The sequence below is a fragment of the Ursus arctos genome, unplaced genomic scaffold (genome assembly GCF_023065955.2).
Source record: "Ursus arctos isolate Adak ecotype North America unplaced genomic scaffold, UrsArc2.0 scaffold_7, whole genome shotgun sequence".
In the NCBI taxonomy this organism is placed as follows: domain Eukaryota; kingdom Metazoa; phylum Chordata; class Mammalia; order Carnivora; family Ursidae; genus Ursus; species Ursus arctos.
In genome coordinates this window covers 35809935-35837694 of record NW_026623089.1, presented here as the reverse complement: position 1 = coordinate 35837694, position 27760 = coordinate 35809935, and the positions used below count along the sequence as shown (strand labels likewise).

At 44.2% G+C, this 27760-nt stretch overlaps 1 protein-coding gene across 8 annotated transcripts in view; it reads right to left on the bottom strand.

Annotated features, from left to right (window-relative positions):
• The window catches only part of SLC16A12 (solute carrier family 16 member 12), a 70916-nt gene that overhangs the window by 42194 nt on the left and 962 nt on the right, over positions 1 to 27760 (bottom strand). The window contains exons 1-2 of one of the 8 annotated variants that reach the window (XM_044378053.3): positions 27021 to 27744; positions 22741 to 22856 (exon numbers count right to left, since the gene is read on the bottom strand). The exons of 2 other annotated variants lie outside the window; for them this stretch is intronic. The gene's annotated coding sequence lies outside the window, so the exon portion shown is untranslated. Of the gene's footprint in view, positions 1 to 1167 lie in introns of all 8 variants that reach the window. 5 more of the 8 variants (XM_048218961.2, XM_057308489.1, XM_044378054.3 and 2 more) reach the window with 5 other exon arrangements.

The window sequence follows — 27760 nt, the reverse complement described above, 5'->3', positions numbered from 1 at the left end:
AACCAACTAACCAACCAACCAAACAACAACAAAAAACTCAAAGCCAAAAAACAAGAACCAAAACCAAACAAACAACATCACCCACTAGATAAAGAGCTGACAGTGTAAGATCACGCCTTATTCTCCTAATCCCCCCTCCTACTTGAGCCAGGCCCTAGAGGAGCTTAAAAAAAAAAAATATTACAGCAACCTAGTACGTAAGAAACGTTAGGCTGGCAAAGGGGAAAGAATCATGCCTCTTTCTCCCACTCCAAACAGCCAACTTTTTAGTGGCCCTGCCTAAGGGAGAAGGTGAGGATTGGCATTAAATTAAATTCTATGTTCTTAATATTTGCATGGGTTAGCTATTTTAACTTCTGAATTGAGACCATGTTTGTGACTTGGGGTCTCCAAGGGACCACCTGTTATCCAAGAATGAACGGAAAGCCATGGGACCTGTCCAGGTTTTCATTCAGAGATGGCAGAGGGCTACTCCCCACTGAATAAGTTCTAAAGCAAAATAGGAGATGAAAAATAAAGTTGCAGCTTTATTACATCCTGTAAGTAGCGCCATTCCACATTCCATCTACACAAAATGAGGTATATTGATAGGACCTGCAAAAAAGTTATGGAACTCATCTCCAGAGGCAATACAAATTTATGTATAAACAGATTCAAGAAAAGTTTAGATCAATTCATGGATAATATCAAAACAGGTCACCAAGAGAAAAAGAGAATATTTGGAAGATGCTGTTACACTTTGTGCCAACATGATAACCATGTCTTCCTACTGGCTTCTTTTGTTTCTGGTGTCATACTTATGAACAAACAAAAGATCAATTTCAGTGTTTTAAAACTCTGGGTCTCTCCATTGGCCATAACTGTTATATACCAAGACAGAATAATCTATCATGATCATTACTGCATTGACCAAGGCATTTTAAACAAGACTCTGTATAGATGATAAATGTACACAGACTATCCACTAAAGGCTATTATTGATCTTCCCTTGAAGTTATCCTGCAGCTCATGTGGCCTGAGACCAGAGCAGTTTAGGAACAAGCATGAGGACAACCCACCCAGACCTAAAAGAACTTGCAAAAATTAACTACAAATGATTTATGGGTTAATCTGCACTATTTAGTCATAGTTGAATATCCATAAAATGAGATAAAAAGAATACCTTACATTGGTTATATAGCACCGTGGAGCTTATAATTCAAAATATTACTGTATTTCAGCCTCCGACCCTATAGAGAGAAAACCAGAGAAGGGTAATGGTCAGCTCTTGCTTCTCTTTCTGCCCAGCATCCATGGCCCTTCCTCTGGGAAGCAGCAGCTCTCCTTGGGCTTCCTACCCATTCTCAGTTCACATGCCTTGGGAACCTACATTCTCCTGGAGAGGTCTGGCCAACTGGGGACACTGATTTATCCAGAAATGATTTGCAAACCAAGCTTGACCAGTAAGAGTCAGCCATTGGACATTTGCTCAAATAACTGGGAAAGAGTGCTTTCTTTACACGGGGTTCCCAAGTCCCAGATTGGATACATAGAGTTTGCTGGTAGCTGTTTTTATTTCTAGTTGGAGGGACACCCCCCACCTAAAATGAAGTCAATGCAGGAAAGAGAAGGAGTGAGAGAGAAATACATATTTCTGAAATTATGTAAACATTTGAATTAAATTCTGTCCCTGGGGTTCTCTGTTAAGTACACAGATGAATTCATTTTTTGTTTTTGGTTATGTTGCATTTGATTTCTGTCACTTGCACCCAAAAATCATATCTAGTTTTTGTAATCATTGTTATTCATGGCTCAGAGCCTAGATGATATTCCAAGATCATGCAGTAATTTGTGGCCGAGGCAGGATGCAAACCAAAGCTGTCGAACTTCACATCTGTGGTTCTTCCCAATTCTCAATTCCTTCCCAGTTCCTCAGTTGGCTCTCCATCCTGCATACTTACACTACCCGTGTTCTACAGGCCTAAACAAACACGTTTTCATCTCTTTTTGCACAAACACTCATGTAATCAGATGGGCCAGCAGCCACATCAGAAGTAGAAGAATCAGGAGAATGAATTTGTAACGTGAAACAGACAAATGAAGGGTTCTCACCAAAACAATTTTGTCAAAGCAGACTATTACTACATCAATCATCAGTTCCCTGAGTGCTTAAAATTCTGGAAGCCTATGAGACTGAAGTACTATGAGCCACAAGAACATAGTAGAAATTTAAAAAACCCAAGTAATCATATTGGCTCCATTCCCGTTGGTAATTAATCACCCACACGATACAATTTTTTTTTGAAGAACTATAATAATGTTTAATATTGAAATGTTCACTTATCTAATGTGAACGTCTGCCAAAATTATTAGATAGAATGTTTTCCATCCAACAAAGAAGACTGTCAGTCAAGGATCAAGGAGGACATAGAGCTAGCTCATGAATAAAAACATGTGTTCAATCTCACGCTGTTAATAGTATTTGTTGATCCAATTTTTTTGAGTCACAGTAGGCAGTATCTATCAAAAGTTTAAAGGAACTTTAGCGTAGGCGTGTAATACAGCAACGCTCCCCCATATGTGCAGATATGTTTGTATAAGGGCACATCAGCATTAGTTATAACCGCAAACACACTGGAATAAGTTTCCATTAGCAGAGAATCAATTGGGTAAGTTGTGGTACATTCAGCTTCCAATTTAATATAATGGATTGAACACACATGTTTGTATCTACTCTCTCCTAAAGCACCACTAATAGTGAAGAAATAAAAAAGAAGCCACAACGTTAAAGGGCACAGGAGAGAAGAGCACAGCAGGTAAAAGATGTAAACCACATTTGGGAAGCTGGAAGTGAATGCATGGACGGTGGACAACACAGCACAACAGGGAACCGAAAGGTAATCCAACAGGGACGGAATACATAAGAAGGCAGTCAACCACAGAATCCCAGAAAGTGTCAGGAATGAAGGAACATACTCACTCTAAAGGCAGTGAGTATGGGATGGGGTTAAAATAAGAGCTTTAATGGTAAGTCTTTAAAAGTTCTTGCCCCCTAGACCATTAGGCATCTCCTCCCTGGAAGAAACTAGATTTTACTCCGTGGAAACACTGCACACTATGTTACTGGGGATAGCAGATATTATATATAATGGGGGGGGCACCACGTGAAACATAATAGGATTAAAAAAAAATCATGCTAAATGGTAAAACACCCCGGCCCCATTTGACTAGCAGCCAGTCTTCTAAGCTCCAGGCAGAAGACGGAGATATATCCTTGGAGGAACTGATCACGCTGAGAAAAACTGCATCATCACTTGGGAGATGCAGGAACCAAGTCCAACAAAACGGCTCATTCACAACACAGCTGCCAATTCACAAGTCCTCCCATCCTCATCAGCTTCTTAGTGTCTCATTCCTAAGTGAACAGACAACCAAAGCTCACCAGCTAATTAAAAGCCTCTAATGGAAGAGCTAGGATGGAGGATTCAGGAGTTGGGGCAGGGGGTGAACTCAGAGGAAACAAGGACAACTCAGAGCATAAAAGAAAAAGACAAAGACATGAAAGAAAAATTTTAAAACCACTCTAGTTACTATCTTCAGAGACAAAGAAAAGACAGTTCATAAATGAAATGGGGAAAGGAGGCTATAATAAAGAAACATTTGGGAACTAAAAAAGAACCCTTGGAATTAAAAATACGAGAGGGGCACCTGGGTGGCTTGGTTAAGCGTCTGCCTTCAGCTCAGATCATGATCTCAGGGTCCTGGGATTGAGCCCTGAGTGGGGCTCCCTGCTCAGCAGAGAGTCTGCTTCTTCTTTTCCCTCTGCTCTTCCCCCAGCTCATGCATTCTCACTCTCTCTCTCAAATAAATAAATAAAATCTAAAAAATATATGAGAATAGAGAGATGCCTGGATGGCTCAGTCGGTTAAGCATCCGAATCTTGATCTCAGCTCAGGTTTTGATCTCAGGGTCATGAGTTTGAGCCCTGCATTGGCTCCATGCATGAAGCCTACTTAAAACTAAAATTAAAATTAAAATTAAAAAATAAATAAAAATATGAGAGTAGAAATGTAAAATTTAATAGAAGAATTGGAAAGTAAAGTTTTGTCTACCCAGAAAGTAGACAAAAACGCAAAGATATAGAATATTAGAGAGGAGAAATAAGAAAATTATTGGATTAGCTCAGGAGATCCAACATTCAGATAATAGGTGTCCCAGAAACAGAGAAAAATACATGATGAAAAACATCCCCACCTTTGAGTGTGCAAAAAAATTAACAAAAAATCCCCACAGCCCCCAATCTTACACTATTCATGAACATCAATTTCAGGTGTATTATACAATAAAACATAAAAGGCAAAACAATTAAACCTTAAGAAGACAATGCTTACATCATCCACCTCAGTGCATCTCATCACATAGGCGTTTTATCATCTCACCTCATCACAAGGGGAAGGTGAGTACGGTACGATATTTTGAGAGAGAGAGAGCACATTCATATAACTTTTGTTACAGTATACCATTACAGTGGGTATATTTTATTGTTGTTGTTATTTATCTCTCACTTTGCCTAATTCATAAATTGAACTTTATCATAAGTATGTATGTTTAGGGAAAAACATAGTATAAATAAGGTTCAGCATTATCCTTGGTTTCAGGCATCGACTGGGGATCTTAGAACGTATCCCCCAAGGATAAAGGGGAACTACTGTGTCCACATGCTGTGTCCACTCAGAATCAACTTATCTGGTCATGTGCCACATCGATAGACACGTTCTCCTTGGATCCAAGAGAATATCCAGCGTCTTTGGTTTTATTTATGTATTCTTAAAGAATACAGGTAAAAACAAAGAAATTCAGAAGTTAACATGTAACTATTTATACCAATAAGAAATCTGTATTATTTGTAAATCAAACTATTGTATATTGCATATTTGTATCAAATTTCTGAAAACTCAAAGACCAGGTCTTTTTAGCTTAAGTTGGAAAGCACAGGAGTGCAACAGGAGTAGCGATAAGCATGGGGGAGAGTTCCACATGGTGCAGGGGAAAGAGCACTGAATCAGGCCCTCAGGAGCGCCAGGCTCCCCCAGCATACAGTTGGTTAGAAGCACAGTGGAATGAAATTCAGATCTCCTGACTCTTAATCTAGCATGCATCCTACTACACGCTATTGCTATTCTGTGTGCAATTATTGATTTAAGAATTAGGAGGGTATAGATATCAGAGAAAAAAAAGAAAACCCAAAATGATTTCATTAAGAGCATGTTTCTCTTGGGGCGCCTGGGTGGCTCAATCACTTGAGGGTCTGACTTTGGCTCAGGTCATGATCTTGCGGTTGTGGGATCGAGCCCCCCCTCCCAGGCTCCATGCTCAGCAGGCAGTCTGCTTCTCCCTCTCCCTCTCCCCATCCCCCTGCGTGCACGTGCGTGCTCTCTCTCAAATACATAAAATCTTTAAAAAAAAAAAAAGCATGTTTCTCTTAATTAAAGAAGACCCTTTCTGATAATATATAAAATAACATTTTCTTATTGAGGTCAAAACCATACTTTGTATATGTATGTTAACTATGTATTTATTCCCCCCAAATTGTAAATTTTAAGGGCACTCAGACTAAAGATAAAGTTAGAAATAGGTACAATTTTTATTTTATCTAATTCTGTACTACTTAAAAATATAACAAGAAACCAAAAAAAAAAAAAAAACCCTAAAAATATAACAAGAAACAAGTATTACTTTTATAACCAGTAAAAATAAAGATAGTAATATTTACTAGTTCAATTGATTGAGGTTAATTACATTAGCTATGATCACTCATTTATATACAATGGGCTGAATTATAACTACTGACAAGGAAAGTTGTTCCAGATATACAGACATGTGAATGAATTAAGTTACAAAACTAGGCATGATCTACCCCATTTTTAAATCAAATATATATAATATAATATATTTATGAAACATCTAGAACATTACATATTAAAAAGTCAGGATACAAAAAGGGAAGACTATGGACTACAAATGCAAAGTCGGGTAGTAGACAGTACTATTTATCAGATCATATCACTCCCCTGCTTAAAACTCTCTAATGGTTTCCCCCTTGGCCTGAGAACACGACCTAACCTCCTCATAGCCCGTAAGACCTTGAATGATCTGACCCCTTTCAAATCTTCAAATGTCACCTTCTACTCCTCCTCCCCTCAGTCATGGAGGAGTAGCATCCTATGCCTTCTTTCTGTTCTCTGAACTTGCCAAATTCATTTCTGCCTCATGGCCTTTGCACTTGCCCCTTCGTGCCTAGAAAGCCCCCTCATCCCACATCTTCACATAGATGGCTCCTTCTCGTCATTCCGATCTCAGGTCAAATGCCTCTTTCTAAGATAGCCCTTCCCCACCATAATAATTTACGATGTCCCCAACACCCCCGGCCCCTTAGTAACTCCCTAACTAATCAGGCTTTTTCGTTTCCTTATAGCTACTACTATTTGAAGTCTCATTCATTAATTTAATTGTTTATTACTTGCCTTCACAACAAAACTGTAAGCTCCATGAGGAAGGGAATCTTGCCTATTTTATTTAAATGCTGCTGGCTTCCCAGCAAGTTTATGTACTCTCCTAGTCTAACATTTAGCAAGCCCCCAACAAATATTTATTGAAAATGGAAGATTAATTGCCTCATACACAGGAGACAATTTGGTCCTTACCGTGTGCTTTTCACTTCAGTTATGTGGGTTGGGTACTCACAGGTTCACAACCGTTTAAAAGCCCTGCCTGAGGAGTGAGGCGTGAGGGGAGTATACAGCCCGCACAACCACCATCTGATGCTGGAATCCAGGCAGGAGGGACGCCCACAGAAATATTCCTGGTACGACTGAGAACCGGCATCTGCACGCGTTCGCCAGTGATGGGCAATGCTCCTGAGAATTCAGCACCTTGCCCAGGGGTTTGCAGTATTTCGGGGCCGGGCGCTGGAGGGCTATCAAAAATGTGTCGAGTGCCTCAAGCCCTTGGGGTTACAGAAGCAAATAAACATCACTCAGCTTGGCTATGCGTTTGCCAGGCATCGATAAAGTCAATACCCATTCCATAAAGAGCATACATTCAGAGTTCCAGCTGCCAAATCACATTGGTTGCCACAGATTGAGGCCAGCACGACGCTTATAAATATTAATTTGGCAAAGGATCAGGAATTCCCCGACTTCATATCCATTAGACGTCCATCTGTCCAAAGAAGCCAGCAGTCAGCCCTCTCTTACCTCTTCAGCAAAAATTTAAAAATGAGAAGCAACAGAGCCCGGCAAAGCTTAGAGGAAACGCGTGTTATACCCACAATCAAAACTACAATCTGAGGTCAGGGTCAGGGGGTTCCTATTTGGTAAGAAGTACCATGTCAAAACAGACAAGCACTTAGTTCATTTCTCTCCAGTGAATGTTCTCAAAGGCAGCTCCACATCATTCAAAACGACAGGCTTTAAAAAGGATAACGCAACCTCTCTTCGAACAACAAATCTTATTAAATTATAAATATGTCAAAATGACTTATTTCTCATGGAACTGGCTTTTTTTTTTCCCGTTACTTTCTTTTTATATTAACTATGTCTTACTGAAGGGGTAGGTCCTTGATTGACATCATTATGTAAACACGGCCTTGTTTTTGTTTGAAAAAGATTTTAGAGGGGCGCCTGGGTGGCACAGCGGTTAAGCGTCTGCCTTCGGCTCAGGGCGTGATCCCGGCGTTACGGAATCGAGCCCCACATCAGGCTCCTCCGCTGTGAGCCTGCTTCTTCCTCTCCCATTCCCCCTGCTTGTGTTCCCTCTCTCGCTGGCTGTCTCTATCTCTGTCAAATAAATAAAATCTTTAAAAAAAAAAAAAAAAGAAGAAGAAGATTTTAGAATGAGGTGGTGGCTTACTTTTTTTTTTTTTTTAGATTTTATTTATTTATTTGACAGAGAGAAAGACAGCTGGTGAGAGAGGGACCACAAGCAGGGGGAGCAGGAGAGGAAGAAGCAGGCTCCCAGCAGAGGAGCCTGATGCAGGGCTCGATCCCAGGGATCCAGGATCACGCCCTGAGCCAAAGGCAGACGCTTAACGACTGAGCCACCCAGGCGCCCCGGTGGCTTACTTTGGTAAGGAGAAAACTCATGAACAAACGGCTAACGTAACACCCTCTCATCCATAGTTGCCCTCCCAACTCCACCTAGAATTATAAAAGGTCCCTGTAAAATCCCACGAGCCTGGGAAGGACCTCTCCCAAGGACTGGCTGCCTTCTCCGTGCGCACGCACACCACGCGGGACAGACTGGACAGGAACTGGTGGCAGCCTGTGGGCAAAGACAGGAGGGACAGTCCAGCAAGTGCTGGAGCAATGGCATTCTAGACGTGCCTCAAGAAGGAAGACACAGCAGATGAGTCAGAGGCAGTGACTGAGAAGGACCAGGGGGCCGGTGGGGTAACCCGAGGAGCTGAGCCCACAGTCAGACTGCGGGCAGGAAGGGTGTTGGCAGCAGAGTCTGCAGCCGTCCCCATGCAAGGGGGCCACCAAGGCCTGTGCCGGGTGGGCTACAGTGACAGAAAGCAATGGCAGCCGGAGGAAGAGGAGCCCGCGTGCTGGGAGGCCGGAAGGGAGGGAGGAAGGGGGCCCAAAGCCAAACCCAAAGTTATCGACTGCTTCTCTTTTGAGATGTCCACGAGAAATCTGGGCACAGGAGGAAACACTGAGAGAAGAGGAACAGTGATGCCTCATCCAGAAGGATCACGATGAAGACGTGGAATTGTCTTGTGCCCAATTTGTCCCCAGCTTCAACCCCTTGCGCCTCTCGGAGGCCCCGACGTAGTCATCAGATCTCCGCAGGCTTTCCCATGTGCGCACGAAACTGGTGCAAGTGCCCACAGCTCTAGTTCGGACCGCTCGCCAGCCTCGGACTTCGCTTCAAGCTGGGCAGCCGGAGTCACCACGTCCAAACAAAACCACCAAGAAAAGGTTCCCACAAAAGGTCACTGATAATTAATGAAAACATCCAATCACGAGTACGAAGAGCTGCAGCCTTCCCTTAACGCCCGTCCCCTGTGCCCTCCCGATCCCTCAGAAACAAGCAGAAAAGCCACCCTTTCCGCCTGCACATGATCCAATAATAATTGAAAAAAGAAAGGAATAAACTATGTTATTGTAAACTGGACAACTCTTCTGTGCATAAATATAGTCATTTGCTCTGTGAAAGGATTTCTTCTGGCTCTTTCTGAACAGGCACCTAGGCAAACCTTACTGCTTTTGAAGCCAACACGGACTCCTGTGATGAATGAGCCTTGAAACTCTTTGGAAAATTACAGAATATGTAATTCACAGAATAGGAAGAAAGTAACCTTCCCTTTCATTTGTAATCAACTGCGATGACCGGCCAAGACCTTGCTGAGTAAACATAACCCAAAAAGGAGATTTCTTTGTGCTAAAAATCCAACTGGGGGAGGAAGGTGGCCTAGGGCACCACAAAACCACAAGCTGAGACCTGGTTGCAATAGTTTCCTTCACCTCACCCACTGCCAAGAAAGCCTGGTGCTGCTTCCCCGGGCAGAGGAACGAGCAGCAGCCAGGCCTCGAGCACTGGAGCGTCTGTGGACGGTGTCGGCGTGAAGAGTGGCCACAGGACAGGGCAGCGCCAAGTCCAAAATCAGCAAGTACGGGGCCCACGCGAAGGCTGCACAGCCAGAGGCAAACAGGAGTTCCTGCCAACGCCTGCGCCTATATAGCTCGACTCTGAGTCTTGGGCTTTTTTAAATACACATATCATACATCCTTAATGCAGAAAAAGGAGAGAGTGGAGCAAAAGGACAATAATAAAAATCATTTACATCCTGCCACCTGACAGGTGCTGCTTTTACTTGGAGTAAATCCTTTGGAGAAATGTTTTCTATATCATACATGTATGTAAATACACCTTTTTAAAAACAAAACTGAGACTTCAGATCCATCACAATGACTATTATAAAAAACAAAAAAACAAAACCGGAGAACAAGCATTAGCCAGGACAGAGAGAAATTGGAACCCTGGCGCATGACCGGTGGGAATGTAAAATGGTGCAGCCTCCGTTGGAAAACGATACAGTCGTTCTTCGAAAAATCTTAAACAGATTTATCATGTGATCAAGCAATTCCACTGCTGAGTGTACACGCAAAGGAAGCGAAAGCGGGGATTCGAACAGGTACTTCTGCAACCATACTCACAGCAGCACTAGTCACAGCAGCCAAAACGTAGAAACAACTGAAGCACCCAGATGAATGAAAAAGCAAAATGTAGAATATTATCCGGCCTTAAAAAGGAAGGAAGTTCTGACACATTTCAACATGGGTGAATCCTGAAGACGTTATGCTAGGTGAAACAAGCCAGTCACAAAGGGACAAATATTAACAAAGAACACATTATGTGTTAATTGAATTTAAATTTAAAACAAACAAAAAACCCCAAAGGGATAAATATTGTATGATTCCACTTATGTGAGGTACTTAGAATAGTCAAATTCATAGAAACAGAAAGAATGGTGGTTGTCAGGGGCTGGATGGACGAAGAATGGGAGTTATTGCTCAATGGGCTAGAGTTTCAGTTTGAAATGATACAAAGTGCTGGGGATGGACGGTGGGGATACTTGCACAACAATAAGAATGTACTTAGTGTCACAGAACTGTGCTCTTAAAATGGCTAAAATGATAAATTGTACCTTATATAGATTTCACCACACCTCAAAAAAATCCCAAACTATAACCATTTAATCTGTAATTTGTTCTTTTCATTGAGTTTGATACCATGAATGTTAGTAAAGGTACTCGATCATTCTAATAGGTGCAAAGCGTTTGCAGGAATGCCCTATAATTGATGTCACCCACTGCCTCTGGCTGTGCTCTCCCAAAAAGATGCTGTAGGATCCAATCATGTGACACATCAGGTGCCACTCCACTCCCAATGAACCTTCCTTTGGGTTAGGTTCCTATGGTCATTCACCAATATGCTGAACATCTGCACTTCAGTCAGAGAACCTCCTACTTGCTCACCATCAAAAATATTTATTAAGTGCTAGTACCTTTAATATATTACAGTTATCAACAAATATAACGAATAATACTAATTTAAAATCTTTATTTAGTACCTGTGTACCTTCAAACTTACTACAGAGGAAAAAAGTTAGGCAATTTACTAATTGAACACGACATCATGGGCAAACTTCAAAATATTTAACAAAAGGCTGCTAGCGGCACCGATCAGTCAGGAGACGCCAGCTAAACAATGGGTGAGCCAGATCGGAGCATACTGCCTGGATAGTAGCCCTCCTAGCCCCAAAGAAACCATTTAACCGCGAGCATGAAGCTAAATGGGAATTCTAATGTAGAAGTTTCTGGAGAGCCCCTATCTTCTATTGGTTGCCCAAAGGAAGAGGAGCATATCTGGAAAAAGAGGAACAAAGCTCTAGACTGGCAAAGCTGGCTATCCCTGTGGGACCCTGAAGTGGCCACAGCAGGGGCTCTGTTGGATAAACTGGTCTAGAGCCCAGGAGAGAGAGCTGGTGTCCAGACCTACACTTGGTGTCGGGGCACACCACTGGTCACTGAGATGTTGAAGAACAGGCCTTTCAGACTTCTGTGGGCGTCCCCTGTTAATGGCAGACTCAGCGTCCGCAGGTCTGGGGTGGGGCCTGAAATTCAAATTTCTGATAAACTCACAAGGGAGGCCTATGCTGGTCCGCAGACCCCAATTTGAGGAGCCAGGTGTCCAGAGAAGAGAGAGCGGGACTTTGAGGAATCCCCATCTTTCAGGGAGGGGTAGAAGAAGCAGAGGCTACAAGGAAATTGAGAAAGGTAGAGGTAAACCCAGGCAAGCACGGGGTTAGAGGTCAAAGAAGAAAGAACACGATCAACCCTACTGACAGATCAGGTAAGACCCTAAGAAGAGGCACTGAGCCTATCCTAGTCCACTCGGGCTGTCCTAACAAAATACCATGGTCTGGGGTGGCTGAAGCAACAGGCGTTTACTTCACTGTAGTTCTGGAAGCTGGAAGCAGGGGATCAGAGTGCCAGCCTGGTGGGGCGCTGGGGAGAGCTCTCTCCCTGGCTTGCGGAGGGCCACCTTCTGGCTGTGTGCTCACCTGGCCTCTCCTCAGCTCTTCTCTCTCCTCTTCTTCGAGGGACACCAGTCCCATCATGGGGCTCCACCCTCATGACCTCGTCTAAACTTAAACCGCAAGGCCCCGCCTTCTAATAACGCCCCACTGCGGGTTATGAAGGGGGGACACAAACACTGGGCTCCTAGAGCGCCCACTGGACTTTGTGTAGATGGAGAAGTGCCCATGAGATGTTTGGTCGCAATTTCAGTGGGTGATGTGATCCCTTCAGGGCACACAGATTTACTAGAACCATCCAAGACATTTCTGTAAGACGTGTGGTCATCAGGCCTCACGGGTCCCTCCAGGGGAAAACAACCCAGGGAGGGAATGCTGAGCCCGGGAGGGAGCGATCTGCCCCTCCAGGGTCTCAGCACTGCACCCCCCACGTGCAAGAGAAGCAGGGGCTCCTGGCACACATGCCAAGCCGCTCCCGAGACAGGAGTCCAGGCCACCGACATTCACAATCGTCATCCCTGTTCAATTGCTAAAGGCAGTCTCCCAGGCACTGAAGCCTGAACAGAACAGAGGACTCCAATCCCTGCCAGTGGCCAGCATTTTCTCTCTTCAAAACTATCGATTTGGCATCACTCTGCAGGCCCAGCAGAAGTTCGTTTTCGAGAACGAGATAAGTGCAGTCACAGATGCTTCCAATCCCCTTTTTCCCACAAGAAGCTCAAAGAAAAGGCACATGGCTTCCCAGGTCCCAGGCTTGCTATTCTAGGGACCTCACCAGAGTCACACCGCTGCGCAGAAAACCAGGCCTGAGAGAGCACTGCTTCCTGGGGGAGGGAGTTTTGGGGCAGGGGGAGCTCCCAGTGCAGGGGAGCCCCCGAACCAGGGACCCCGCCCGCTGGGGTGCTCAGAAACCATGCCAGGTCATCATCCATTAGTCGTCACGATCAGCACAAGGACAGACGGAACCGATCGCAGTGCTCCATTTTCTATGAAATAGCAAAACTAGAATGAGATACAGCAGGGGCTGCCTTGCACAGCCGGTAGTACTTTATAGTTAAGGTTATTTGGCAAATCAAGGCAACAAACCAAGCAGAATGCCGGTAAGAAGCCACCTCAACTTATACCGCGATCACAGTCATCTCACTCCTCCGGAAACCCTGGCTATGTGAAAAAGGCCGCAAAACGAACAAAGTTGGAATCTGTGCAATGTATTGCAGGAACGCGCCAGTGGGTCTGACTCATCTAGTTTTGCTCTACAGAGCATTCTCGCTGGCTTAGTCATTTGTTTTCCAAGGCAGCGACGAATCAGACTGTAAACGCCAGGAGGGCAGGAATTTTTGTCAGTTTTGTCAGCTGATGTATCCCTGGCAGTAAGAACAGAACTGAAGCATCTGTCCAATGGTGACAGAATGTTCTCCTCAATTTGGCCAGAGCCCGGTCCCTCCCTATTAGATCACAATTCGTCTACTTCATGCTTGAGCTCCCAAAGATGGGGGACTTTGCAATCCCTGGTTTAAGCGCCCTGACCGATCATTTCCTTGTAAATGGATACTGTAAATAACTGATAAGATTTCTTGTAGGCATACATGTATTCTCTCGGTGATCTCGTTTCCACAAGGTATTTTTTATCTGGCAAGGTGAATGCCTACCTTGTTTCCTACTCCATTATAAACTCCTTCAACCTTGCTATCAGGGCAAACTGGCTGAGTCAAGCTGGAAAGGGGAATTTTAGCTCAGTGCCTACACTTCAGCACTGGGGCTTCTCCAAGCTGAACTCTACCTGGACAGGAGGACAGTGAGTCACTGTTTTAAATCCCCTCGCGCTGCCCGGCACATCACAGGAACTGAGTAGCACTGCAGTTTCCCATTTGAATTGCAGCACTTCTTTTGGGTTAGTCATCTGTCCACGTTACAATTACAAGAGTTTTGTGGCCAATGTGGTATTTCCAATAAGGGTCAGGAATCCACTGAATCCACGATAGGCAAATGGTTCTTGCCAAGGCCTAATTCCAGAAAAATTCAAATGTTTAAGAGCCATTTTTCAGAAATTCAAAATGAAAATCCTACTGGTAGAAGGGGGAGATTAGAAATATAAAATGTAAACCTGATTCACACACATGTAGAATTTAAGAAACAAAACAAAGGAGGACAAGGGGAAAAAAGGGAGGGAGGCAAATCAAGAAACAGACCGTTAACTAGAGAACACACTGATGGTCACCAGAGGGCAGGGGGCTTGGGGGGTGGTGGCTGGATAGGTGATGGGGCTTTGGGAGGGCACTTGTGATGACCACCAGGTGAGGAAGTGTCGAATCACCATACTGTACGCCTGAAACTAATAAACACTGTAAGATAACTGTACTGGAATTAAAATATTAAAAATAATGTACATCTGAGATATGAGAGAAAGTAGGGGAAACAGTCTGCCCTTTTGTTCCCTTCTGTAAAGTCTGATTATTTTGGAGGTAATTTTGAACATTCAAAGCTGGAAAAAGAGGCAAATAAAGAAGGTGCCATTCGGATGTAGAAAGATCTGGGTAGAAATGCAGGCTTTTCCACTGACTTGCTGTGTAACCAGGTAGGAGTGGCCTCCTGGGCCTCCAGTTTCTACCTGCTGCACAGGGTGGTACTGGGCCCTTCCCCAAACAACTTAGTTGCTGCCACAGTACTCTCTGTGTCCCCCCCTCCAGTTCTGGTCATACTGTCTGGTCTGTTGATGGTCCGCTCCAGGGTTCCACTCTTTTGCTTTTTCCTATCATCCCAGTCGACACACTTGTGTTTAAAATTAGCTGAGGAAATGTACAAAGGACAAAATGCAAATACAATTGGTATCATATACGCTATGGTTGCAGCTATGATTTTTTAAAAATCCATTTAATAGTGACAGTTCCTTCCTCTGACTTCCCATTGCTCCCATAGCTTCATTCATAGATATACCTGGGGTAGGAAGAGTTGGGGAGAAGTATTTTTTTGGAATTGTTGAGAGAATTACATGGGAAGTCAAGTCATAGGAATGCAAGTCTTTGCACTTCCACCACAACGCCAAAACGATACTCCATCCACAAAACGCCCAGTATACCTCATTCATTGTCCCCATCCACTTACTTGCATATTATCTTTTTTTGAGATTTTATTTATGTATTTGACAGAGAGAGAGAGAGAGAGAGAGAGAGCACAAGCAGGGGGAGGGGCAGGAAGAGGGAAAGAGAGAAGCAGGCAGAGGGAGAGGGGGAAACAGATAAAGGGAGAGGGAGAAGCAGGCTCCCCTGGGAGCAGGGAGCCAGATGCTGATGTGTGGCTAGATCCCAGGACCCTGGGATCATGACCTGAGCCAAGGCAGTTGCTTAACCAACTGAGCCACCCAGGTGCCCCTCATATATTGTCTAAGAGTAGAGCAGAGGTCCCAGCATGAGGGCCAGAACTATGAATAAAAAGCAGATGTGTATCAAAGACAGACCTTCGGGGAGTCTATCTGCATGCAGACCAAGAAGCCTCAAGACCAGTAACTCACACTAAGGAAAGGATGAATCAAGATGGACAAGTTTAGTTTCTCCCCAGGACTTTGCGAACTAATGGGGAGGAAAGGACCTAGGCTGAGCCACAGAAACACTGTTTTTATTATAATTGCAAGGGAGAACCTGGGAAAATGTAAGTTAGATGGTACTAGAACAGTTCAGGTTTTCTGGAAATATTTTATGATCCCAGGCAGATAAAACACCATAGAATGAGAAAACGCATAATCCCCAAATAGCACTACAAGCGTGTCATTGTCACCATCTAAAAACCTTCCATGAACCAATTAGGCAATCCATATAAAAAATGTCAAACCCTCTGACCTAGATTCTCCTTCAGGGAAACTATCTTAAGGATAGAAACCAAAATATGGGAGAAGTTCACTTCACCATGTTGTGCAAAGCAGGGCAATTTGCAATGTCAAAAAAAATGACACCCCCACCACCTACTGCCTTGATTACCTGATGCATCTCATGACCACTAAGCCTCAAAACAGATGCAAATTCAGGCTTGACTTCCTCATGGGGTTCAGATGAGACAATGGAGACAAGCATCTAATAAACGTGTATAAATCCCTCTACTATTTCAAAAGCATAAATATGCAAAAGTCCTATATTTGGGAAATAAAGGAACAGGGAAAAGAAAAGCATCAGGTATTCTAAAACCACATGTACACCCATGTGGCACATCCCTAGTGCAGCGAGCCCTGAACTAGTCAGCGGAAGGCCATCCGTGGCCGACAGCAGAGCCACTGTCAGAGGTCCCACAGCCAGCTGCCACCACCCAGTCACAAGGGCCAAAAACCCTGAAGCCCGTAGGTGAAACGGAGCACTACCCCCTTTCCTGTCCCTAGCCTTATTGTTCCAGATCTCAGCTTAACAGAGGTCATAAATAAAGCACGCAGAATGCCTTGAGTGTGATGGTTGCTTAATGTGTGTTTAGTGAGTAATAAAGAAAATGCATTAAAGCCTATAGCAAGTGTCTGGAACACGTAAGCGCTCAGTAAATGGAACTGTTATTCGTATCATCATCATCATCATCATCATTGTTTTTTAAAGATTTTATTTATTTATTCGACAGAGAGAGAGACAGCCAGCGAGAGAGGGAACACAAGCAGGGGGAGTGGGAGAGGAAGAAGCAGGCTCATAGCGGAGGAGCCTGATGTGGGGCTCGATCCCACAATGCCGGGATCACGCCCTGAGCCGAAGGCAGACGCTTAACGGCTGAGCCACCCAGGCACCCCTATCATCATCATCATTAAATGAAAAATTAGCTCCTTAAAGTTTCTATAAAGCGTTTTCAACTCCCACAATGATCCTCTCAGAGAAAACCGAAGCTCACAGAAGTTGGTAATGTGTCCGAGTTCATACTGCCAGCAAATGCTGGGGTGGGACTTGACCGCCACCATCCGAGGCTCCTTGAAAAGGCTGGAATTTCGTAACAATGGCCTTGAGCCTTCTCTCTGTCATGGACGTGATTCCCAACATATAGTCCATCCCAAGTAGTTAGTCAAGAATTAGAGCAATCCTGCTGGGCCTGCCAGTCATGGCCTGGTTTAAGGAAAGAGCAGTGACCCCATCTTTGCCAGGGACAAGAAAGTCTTCCGGGAGCTTCCGGGAAAGATTTGCTCACTACTGAGAAGACACAAAGATGCAGCTTCTCCCCCTCCACTGGTGTTTCCTATCTCCATGTGACCCCTCAAACAAGTGTTAGCCATCCTGGGACCATGAGGACAATCAGGTTGAGAATCGAATGAACACATGGCAGGGACAGAGCCAAGACGATCACAGAGAAGTCAAGTCAAAGCCCGGACATTCTGCTAAACGAAGAAATCCTTTTCCTCACCAGTGAAGCCAGTCCGGGTTGGAGTTCCTGTTCCTTACAGCCCAGCACAGCCTACCTGATTCGCTACCTGTGCCGGCCCCTCGCGCAGGCCTGGCACGCGTGTTCTGTCCCTAGGCAGGAGCTCTGTGTCTTCCCACGTGGGGCTTCTAAGCTTACATCAGATCTAACTTTGATTTCCTGAAACCCTGAACGGGCAGAGGAGAAAAGCCGACTGGGGTATGCAGAGCCGTGGGAAGGGAGCGCACATTGCCGGTTCCCATCACATGGCTAACTGTAGAAGCAAAGACACCACACTGAGCCCCACTCAAGTTTCTGGCCCCTCTCCCACGACCCCCACCCCCACAAATCACAACAAAGTGCAACAGCTGGAAGCCTGACGATCCTCAGTTGCTTCTCCGCCCACAGAGTGCTGGGCTGCACACTCCCAGAGAAGAGAAAGAGGAGGGGGAGAAGGAAGTGGAAGAGGGGGTTTCAGCAGAGCGCACAGTCCTTTCTTTCCAGGGTGATAAAGACGATTTGGCTAAAGCCTCTGAAGTTGCTTGTGAAACATGTTGTTTTGCCAACTGACGCTTGCAAGTTATTTTTTCAAAAACTACAGTGCGAACTAGAAGCTACCCAACCGTGTCTTGACAATGTTCTATTGAGACCATGCGGTGATATTTATGGCATGCCAGAGATCAGCTAACCTTTTGTATCCTTCCCTAGAACATAACATACTTGGGCTGTAACTTTCTAAAGTCCAGACCAGTCCTTAGGGCTACTGGGCACCATCCTCCAACAAGAGACAGGGTCTAGTCAACATGTGCCCAACATCTCTGCCAATCTCAGCCTCAACCTTGACCTCATCACGTCCCATAAGATTCACCTCCATTCAGTTTCAGCCTTGTACGTCCAAAGGCATCAACCCATCATCACCTGTGCCGACCCTCACTTCTGAAATCTAGGGTTGTGTGAGATATCGGTATCCCTCCCAAACCCCAACCTTCTATCCTCCACAATTCCCTAACTCCTACTGCACCTGGTTTCCAACCTCCTTGAGCTCCCAGGCCCCTGGCCTCTGCATTTTCTCCCATTCCCTCAGCTCGCCTCCTCTTTAGAATTCTCCATCATGTCAGTTGCTCTCTCTCTGACACCCCCACTCCTTTCAAGCCACCAATCCCCAATTTTGAATCAATCCAGACCATCCGAACATTTCCGTTCCTATAACTGGTAAGGCAAGTTTTGCTAGAACAAATCTCTCAACCTTGCAAATTAATGGCACAATTATGATTTCCAACACAAACTAAGTCTTGGAGTGACTCAGCAACAATATTTGTACCTGTTCCATATGCACGTTGCTTATTTAAAATCTTAAGGACTCTATGTACCCCGCAGCAGGATGGCAAACAGCTTTAAAGGCATCCTGGTCCTGCCTCCAAGCTGCTGTTCAACCTCAGGCAGGATGCTTAACCCGTCTGTGCTGTCATTGCCTCATTTATAACATTAGGATACTAACTCCATCCTCACATGACTGTTGCAAGAACTCAGAGAGTTAACGTACGTAAAGTAGTTTTAACAATGCTTAGAACATATAAAGGGCCCCTAAAATGCCAGTTACTATTTTATAGAGCAAATGTGGGCTGTTCGTACTGCATTTTTCCTTCAGCTGATTCCTCCAGTTCATCCCCATGCCTCCTTCATCCCTTTTGTTCCTGGGGCAAAGGAAGATGCCTCCTTTCATATCTGATTTCTCAGGTTAGTATCCCCTCTCCTAGATTCTGTATTTTGAACCTAGACCTTTATTCTGGATCCTCTTTAGCTTCTGTATTTCCTCAAGTATCTGTCACCTTGAAAGCAGGAAGGAGGAATGTGAGAGAGGAAAGAAGGGAAGAGAACTAAAGACAAGGGAAGAAGACCCCCTTCACCCCTGCTGCCCTTCCAGCTGCCCCCAATTATTTTCTTGCTTCACAAACCCAGCCTCTTAAGGACCTGTCTACACTGACTGTCTCCTCACCCCTTTTCTCATTCCCACCTCAGTGGAATGGAATTTGCCTCTTGCCTCCCCTACACGCCACTCAAGCTATTTTAGACACCAATGACTCCTAATTGCCAGTGGCAACTCTGCCGTCCCTGATTAATTGACCTCTGTAGCATTCGTCACTCTCTCTCTCATTATTGAAACTCTTTCTTCCTTGAATTTCCATGACGAGTCCCCCCTGTTTATCCTTTTTCCCTATAGACCTATGCTTCTTACTTTCTTTTGCTAGATCCTTCTTTCTCTGGCCACTCATTAGATGTTGTGTCATTTACTCATTCATTCAACAAACATACTGAACACTCACCATATCTCAGGTTCCATGACAGCCGCGGCGACCAGCTGAGTAGGGACAGCTGAAGCACAGCTCAGAAGCACTATTCACAGTGAGACGCAACTACTCAGACATAGGAGTGGTGCTTTCTGGAATTGTGCAAGGATTTTACCCCTGACCCACCTCACATCTCTTTATAAACACTCTCCTTGGGTGATTATTTCCAAACACAGGTCTTAAGCTGTGGACAATGGCAGGACACTATAAATAAGACACAGTCCCTGGCCTCACAGTTGTTCTAGAAAAAGATCAGCATGTAACTAGAGTGGAAAAAGAAGGGTGCAATGACCAAGATGTGCCCTCCGTATAATGTGAACACACCCTAGTTATTCTCCACAATTTTTTGACCCATTTCACACTTCATTCTTTACATGCTCCTCGGGTAATTACATCCAATTACGTCTTGTTCATCCAAACCTGTCATGTTCAACTGAGCCTGTTAGCTCATAATGCCCACATTTAGGATCGCCGGCCCTAACATCAAATTGCCTACCAGACATCTCCACTACACGCCCTGCAGGGCACCAGGCACCAAGAATCGAAACATGAATAAAGCAGAAGTCTTGCCATGAGGCATGAACCTTACTTCCCACCTGTACCATTTCAACAGACCCCTAGCTTGTCACCGTCTTGGACCTTTCTTCAAGCCTCACTCAGAGATGCTGGTTTGAAACACATCTAATTTTATCACCAAAGCCCCATTCCCACCCCCACTCCTCTGTTTAAAAGCCTTCAAGGAGTGCTCTCAGCCGCTAAAGCAAAACTGAAACTCCTTAGTGCGGTACAGGAAGACCCTAAATGATCTTGCTTCTGCCAGTTCTGCTGGTGCTACCTGGCTACCGGCCATATGCTCGTCATATGTGCATGTTAGCCACCCCTAACCACCATGGACGACCACGCGGGTCTTTCAGTCCGCAGTGTTACTTCCCCACCTCAGTGCCTTTGTGCTTGGTGCGCCTGCCGCCTAGAATGTCCTTCCTCAGGTGTCCGCCTCGGGAGTTTCTATACCTCCTTAAGGGCTTGAGCAACCTGGCAGCATCCGTCCCTCTGGCTCTGAACCATAGCAGGTGGGCACGTAAGGAACTCATCACTATGCCCTGATTACTGTCCACACGTCTGCCTCCCCGAGGAGATGGCAAGCCTTTGGGTAAGACCCTGTCTATTCTCTGTGGGCCTTCAGCAGCTGGCACAGTGTCTTGCGCATGCTGGGTACTCAGCAAACATTTGCCTGATGAAGAGGTAAAGTCACTGAGTTATTTTAACATTGCTTAATCACAATAGGTTTTTATTAGGGGCTTTAAAAGTAATTAATTCCAGTCCATCTAATTCAAATGTCTCTTCCCACCTTAAAACGACTAAAACTAAAAAAAACCCAGCCTGAAACTTTACCTTAATGTAGCCTGTATTTGCAGCCAATTAGGTATGTGATCATGCAAGAATTTGTAAAGAACGCAGAGTGTGCCAGAGATTCGGAGATGCCAGTTTGGCTGCATCAGCTATTCAATGTCATTTGAAATTTCTTTTAATTTTTAAAGTTTTATTTATTGATTTATTTATTAAGTAGGCTCTACGCTGGGCATCGAGCCCAACAGAGGGCTTGAACTCACCACCCTGAGATCAAGACTTGAGCTGAGATCAAGAGTCAAACGCTTAACTGACTGAGCCACCCAGGTGCCCCCCAATGTCATTTGAAATTTTAATTACATCTTCATCTCTAATAAAATTAGAATATATGGTTGTCTATAATTTTTCTTTTTTGAATGTGGAAGAGGTCAACTGAAAGAAGTAAAAATGAGAGGAAAAAACGTATGACGCTTAATTTTTTGATACAATGACCAATCCCCTTATCATTGAACCTCCTAACTATTAAGCAAAATATTTTTGCCAGTGTCTTACTTATAAGCATTTATTTATTCTTTACCATGGTACTATGACTTTCACTAAGAGGGTTTATGAGTTTATAAATTATGTTAATACCCTGTTGCCTGTTGAGACTTGTAACAAATTTGCGAAACAGCTGGCTGGCACTGAAGGCAGGGTCTGTGTCAGTGACACGAAATACAGCTTCATCCCCTGTGGCGTGGGGACTTACCTAGGCTCTCACGGGGACCATACCCAGAACCAGTAGTCACCACTCTAGTCCCACAAGGGAGAACGAAGACAGGGGTCAGGGGATGTCTGGATTTTAAAAATCAAGAAACCGTAATTCTTCTTAACAAACCACTGCATGCCAAAAATACCGCAATGGCTCTCTCACTACCAAATCCGGGGATCAACCACTCAAGTTTATCTTCTCATTCTGTACGTCAGTACACATACTGAAGGAGCCCTCTAGCATGTCGGGTATCCAAAGAAAGAGAAAACTTCCTTGGCTGGTTTCCACAGCCTATGTTCTGACCCTACCCCATACCCCCCCACCCACATATACACTCACGCTCCAATTCTTTTGACAGTTCTGCCCGAGCATATGTGGGGAAATAGCAAACTAAAGAGGGAACTTCGTTGACCAAAGTGTGAGGGCAGAGGGTGCCTGACCACCACAGCCATTCCTCAGGATTTTATCTTTGACTCACCTCATGTCTCTCTATCAACACTCTCCTTGGGTGATTATTTCCATACACACAGGACTTAAACTGAGTCTCTATGCTAATGACTCCCAATCTATGCTTCTTGCCCAGAATATCTAACTGCTCATTTGGCTATCTCTCTGCACAGGCACAGAGGATATCAAGTTAATAAGACCAATGTCTTCCCATACTTTTTTAACACAGGTGCACAGTATTTTGAAACAATTAGGAGCTACAAGAATGGCATAAAGCATATTTGGTAGGGAAAGGGAAGCAGAAACTTATAAATACATGGCCTAATCATTTACAAACTTGTTTTCACCAAGAAATCCTTTCTTCAGATAAAATCTTACTTAGAAACCCAAAATGTGAATCAAGAATAGGATACCTGCTGAGGTTGTGGAAGAGATCACCAAAAGGAACCTCAAGCTGGATGCAGGACATCTTTCCCCACATTGTCCCCATGCCCCTAACAGCCCGAGACTCCTTGAAACCCACGGAAATCTGCAAAACACGGTTCAGACTGGTCAAGATCCATGAAAGTGCTACTTTGAATACAAAAATCAACAGTGAAAACACATTTGGGGTCAGCTAACTGATAACAGTGGGTGAAAATTCCCACTACTATTAAAAGTAAAATAAGGACAACTGTCGTTAAAAATAAGATCAGTTCTGGGACGCCTGGGTGGCTCAGCTGGTTAAGCATTTGCGTTTGGCTCAGGTCATGATCCCAGGGTCTTTGTGCAGTGGGGAGCCAGCTTCTCCCTCTGCCTGCGGCTCCTCCTGCTTATGCACACTCTCTCTCTGACAAATAAATAAAATAGTAAAAAAAAAAGAAAAGAAACAACTAAGATCAGTTCTAAGAAGTTGACTATATCAGTGTTTTTCACTTTGTCTATCACCTTACCATATTTTCTCAAAGACAGTAAAAGCACTTGTACCTTAAAGTTACTTGCGGAAAAGCCTGAGTGCAAAATCTTTCTAGATTCTGTCCATCAGAGTTTCCCAATCTTTTACAGCTGTCCCTTCCACATCTAAGTAGTAGTCGCCCGTTTTTTGATGTTGCTCTTTCTCTTTTTAGCTTCACTGTCTTTTGTGGGGAGGCAGGGAGGTTTGAGATAAAATTTACTATTTTAATCATTTTAAAGGCTACAATTCAGTGATTTTTAGTGCACTCACATGTTATAAAGTCATCACCACCACCTAATTCCAGAACAAAGTCATCATTCCAAAAATAAACCATATACCCATTGTCGGTCACTCTCAACTTTCCCTACCCCCATACCATGCCAACCACGAATCTACCTTTTGTCTCCGTGGATTTGCCTATTGTGGACGTATCACACAATATGTGGTCTTTTGTGTCTGGCTTCTCTCACTCAGCATAATGTTTTCATGGTTCATCCATGTTGTAACATGTGTTGCCATTGTTTTTAGAAATGACTTACTTTTATGCGCCCCTATGGCAATCAATTAAGTTTTTATAGAAAAAGCATCTTTGTCTGGCATTATGTCACTTCATGTAATATTTCATTAAATTGCAAAATCACGATAGCAAGTACTACCGGAATAAACAGGACTATGAGCAAACACACAATAAGCGCGCACTGAGCTGATAAAAGCAAAGTACGCCAATGTATTGAGATGAGAGCTTCTTGTCACAGGGGCCTCTGTGCTCTGAGCAACAACCAGGAGGGGTTTCAGAGGGAAGGAGAGAACTGGCTAACCCTGAGTTGCTGGATTTTTTTAAGATTTATTCATTTATTTTAGAGAGAGAGAGTGGGGGGAGAGGCAGAGGGAGAGAGAGAATCCTGAAGCAGACTCCCTGCTGAGCATGGAGCCCAACACAGGGCTCAAGGTGGGGCTCAACCCCACCACCCCAAGATCACGACCCGAGCTGAAACCAAGAGTCAGCCACTTAACCAACTGAACTACCCAGGCGCCCCAACCCGGTGTTATTTTAGCACGGATCAGTACTCGATTACCCAAGAGGGAGGGGGAAGCATGCAGAGGGTGTAGAAATGGTCAGGGTTCATTATACAACCCAACACAGCCTTACCTGGCCCCCAAAAGGAAGTCTTCTATAGGTCTTCAAAAAAAAACCAAAAAACAAAAAACAAAAAGTAGAGCTATGTTTCCATAAAGATAGACATACCCTTCTGCTTCTATAAAGCTTTACCATCCTACCCATCTGTCAAGGAGAAGTTCAAACGTGTCCTCCTCTATGAAGTCTTCCCTAAACCTTGACTACTCATAGTGCCTGCATGCTTTCTCTCCTTCCTTTTAATTTCCAGAGCACTTATCTATCTCACGGAGCTCATAACCCGCATGCTAGCCAGGCACGTACCGTCTGTTTCCCGTGCCAGCCAGAAAGCTACTTCAGAGGCGGCTTCTGGGTCTTTGCCTTTCCTGCTGCCGCGAGCACAGAAAAAGGTGCGCAGAACACAATCTTTACACCAATATGGAATAAGGAGAAGTCCACTAAGTGTTTACTATTTAGTAAGTAAGCAAAGAAGGAGCACATTAAATAATTTATTTAGGCGTGTAACTTCCTACCTGGCTACGGCAACTCACCCCATTCATCAGTGGGGAGTCAAAGAGGGAACGGAGGGATGAGCATTTGATGGGGCAGAGTGGGGGGCAACTGAAGAAAACCAAAGGATCCGGGTGCTCAGCAGCCATCAGAAATCGTGACTCTCCTCCAAGTGCTTCACAGAGACCACTTGCAAATAGGACATTGTTAGAGAATGACACTTCCTGACGTCCTTTGATGTAGAACAAATTAAAAACAGACGGAGAGAAAATCTTTGCACTCAAAATCTCCCAACATCAAATGTGGATTTGGTTTTTCCTCAATTAAATTATACTATACCACTGTAATGGGTGAGTTTTGAGATATTCTATAAAGGTTCTCATAAGCAAATAGCTTCCAAATTAGCGATTTTTAAAGGCAAAGCAATAGGGTAGGTAAGGAGTGCATAAACAACCCCAAAAGCTGCACTGAATACTTTTTTTGGCTGTATACGACTGAACAACTGCCAAGTTCATTTTGATAAGCCTTTGTTAAAAACAATAAACATGCCTAAGCTTGCAAACCATGCCGTTTTGAAGAAAAAGCAGTTGAGGGAATTAGAAAATGCTTAAAACTGGAATGTCTGAATAAAACCTGCCTGGTAACGGATTTACCAAGAAGCCACAACACTGTGAGGCCTAGGAATATGGAGGGGGGTGGGGGACGAAACGTAAAGTGAGAAAAAATGAAAGCAGAACACCATCTGCGTAAATAAATAAGCAGCTACATCTTACACACTGGTACCATGACAGCACGCAACCGTGGGTGCGCTATTGAGAAAACGAATCCTCCCATGCTTCATTAAGTTTCAGGTCACCACGACGATGTCCCCGCACTAACGGAGATGTAATTTAAGGGACTCCGAATGAACATACATAAAATACCCAACTGTGGGACCCGCTCTCACGTGCAGGAGGGTATCAGTTCATCGAAGTCAAAGTAATTCTTCTGAATTTCCTTCTTTGTTTGTTTTCAGTGATTATAAAATCAGCAGGATCAGGGGATTGGAAGAAAATCTGGAACATTTATGTTCATTTCCCTACTTTAGGCAAAACAGAAATTCTATCTGCCAAACAAAATCCAGAAATATTCTAATGAATGAATTGTAACTTGAGCTCCATAGGAACGAATCTCTTTCCTATCACTGATAGATCCCAAATGCCCAGAGCAGCACTAGGCACATACTAGGTATTATAATATAGTAGGTAAAGATCTCTGTGAAATTGAACTAAATTGAAAAACATAAAAACGTGCAATGCATAAAATGCTAAGAAGTCAGCTGAGAGTTCCTTTCTCAGATCTGTTATAAGGTCATGGTGTTCGTCACAGCACACAAATGAGCCTCATATAACCCCCCTTTCTCAAGTTGGCTCCAAAGTCATACATTACACCTTTTACTCTAACCAATCATCACCATGGGGAGCTGAGATTCCAGGGAGAGATGGGGATAAATTTAGTCCACCTGTTTTGATTACTTTTCTTCTCTGGATGTACACCTAGGACATATCTGCACGTTCATCACTGTTTAAGAAGAATGTAAATATTATTTAAAATTAAGGGTTTGTATTTTTTCAGTTGTACTACAGAGGTGGTTTGGCTAAATCAACCTCTCATTTACTTCAAAATTCCACCAGTTTAAATAAATAAATAAATAAGAAGAACAGGAAAATGATATAATTATAGGTGATTCTAGTTACATCGCTTTTGTTCAAAATGCCTAGCAGCGACATGCTTTGAAAGCAGAACTAAGTGGGAAGGAGAAGGCCTGGACTGTGTGTTGGTTCCATCACCAATGAACAGCATGAGTTTAACCAATCCTTGCCCACAGGAATCTGAGCTTCCTGGCCCGCCAGCTGAAGGGTTTGAATAGATGATCTCTAAAACCCTTTTCAATTTCCAAGATCCTGTGCTTATGTGACCAAATCCAGTCACTTAATTACTACTCCTTATTTTCATCATTTATTTCTTTAACAGACAAACGTTGGGCACCTCGGGAGGGTCAGACACCAGTAGCCTAGTTGGCACGACATGTGGGGGAGGGGTGAGACAAACTGCAGGGTCCATTGAGGATTTTAAAAGGTAGTGATTTCAGATACCTGTAGAGACGGTGTGTTTCTAAATTTGTCAGGCCTTGTCTTTCTTCCTGGGTTAAGCCGGCTGCGCCTTCAGAGTGCCCAGCTCTCCGCAAAAAAATGAGTAGGATGAACGAATTAGAGTCCCATCAGAATGGAATGGTCTAACCAGTGTTCTGGTTGGTTCCATCCGACTCAACATTTTTTTTTTTTTTAAGTTGTAAGATGGTCAGAAAACTGAGTTGTGAAAACGGAAGGCTAACCAAATAGCCCCAGGACTTACTGGAATCGTGCTTTAAAATTTTGCTTGCCAACACTTGTCCCTGAGTTTGCACTACAGGGATCACGGCCTTCCTTCAGGACAAGAAACAGCTGAGAAATTAAGTTCAATCAATTGAGGATTTTGAAGGCTGGTGTGTTGTTAGTACACCACACGCGATAAATAAGTACTATTACCGAAGGCAGAAGATTATTTAAAAAAAAAAAAAAGTCACTGAAAGCCCAATCCAGCAGAGAATTGGTCTCTATTACACCAGAAAATCTGCCTTTGGCAAGCACGGAGGTGGAGATCAAAGCCGCCTCCGCTCCAGCCACCTGCCCAGAAACCGCTGGAGCGCGCCCCCGACACCGACAGGACGAGTGGGCACATGTCTGTCCCCTAACCCAACCCCAACAGGCGCCCCGAGGGGCCCGGGGCCCGGTGGGGGCTCCGGCGCTGGGACCGCGGGAGCCACCGAGCGCCCTCCGCCAGCTCCACCACGCCC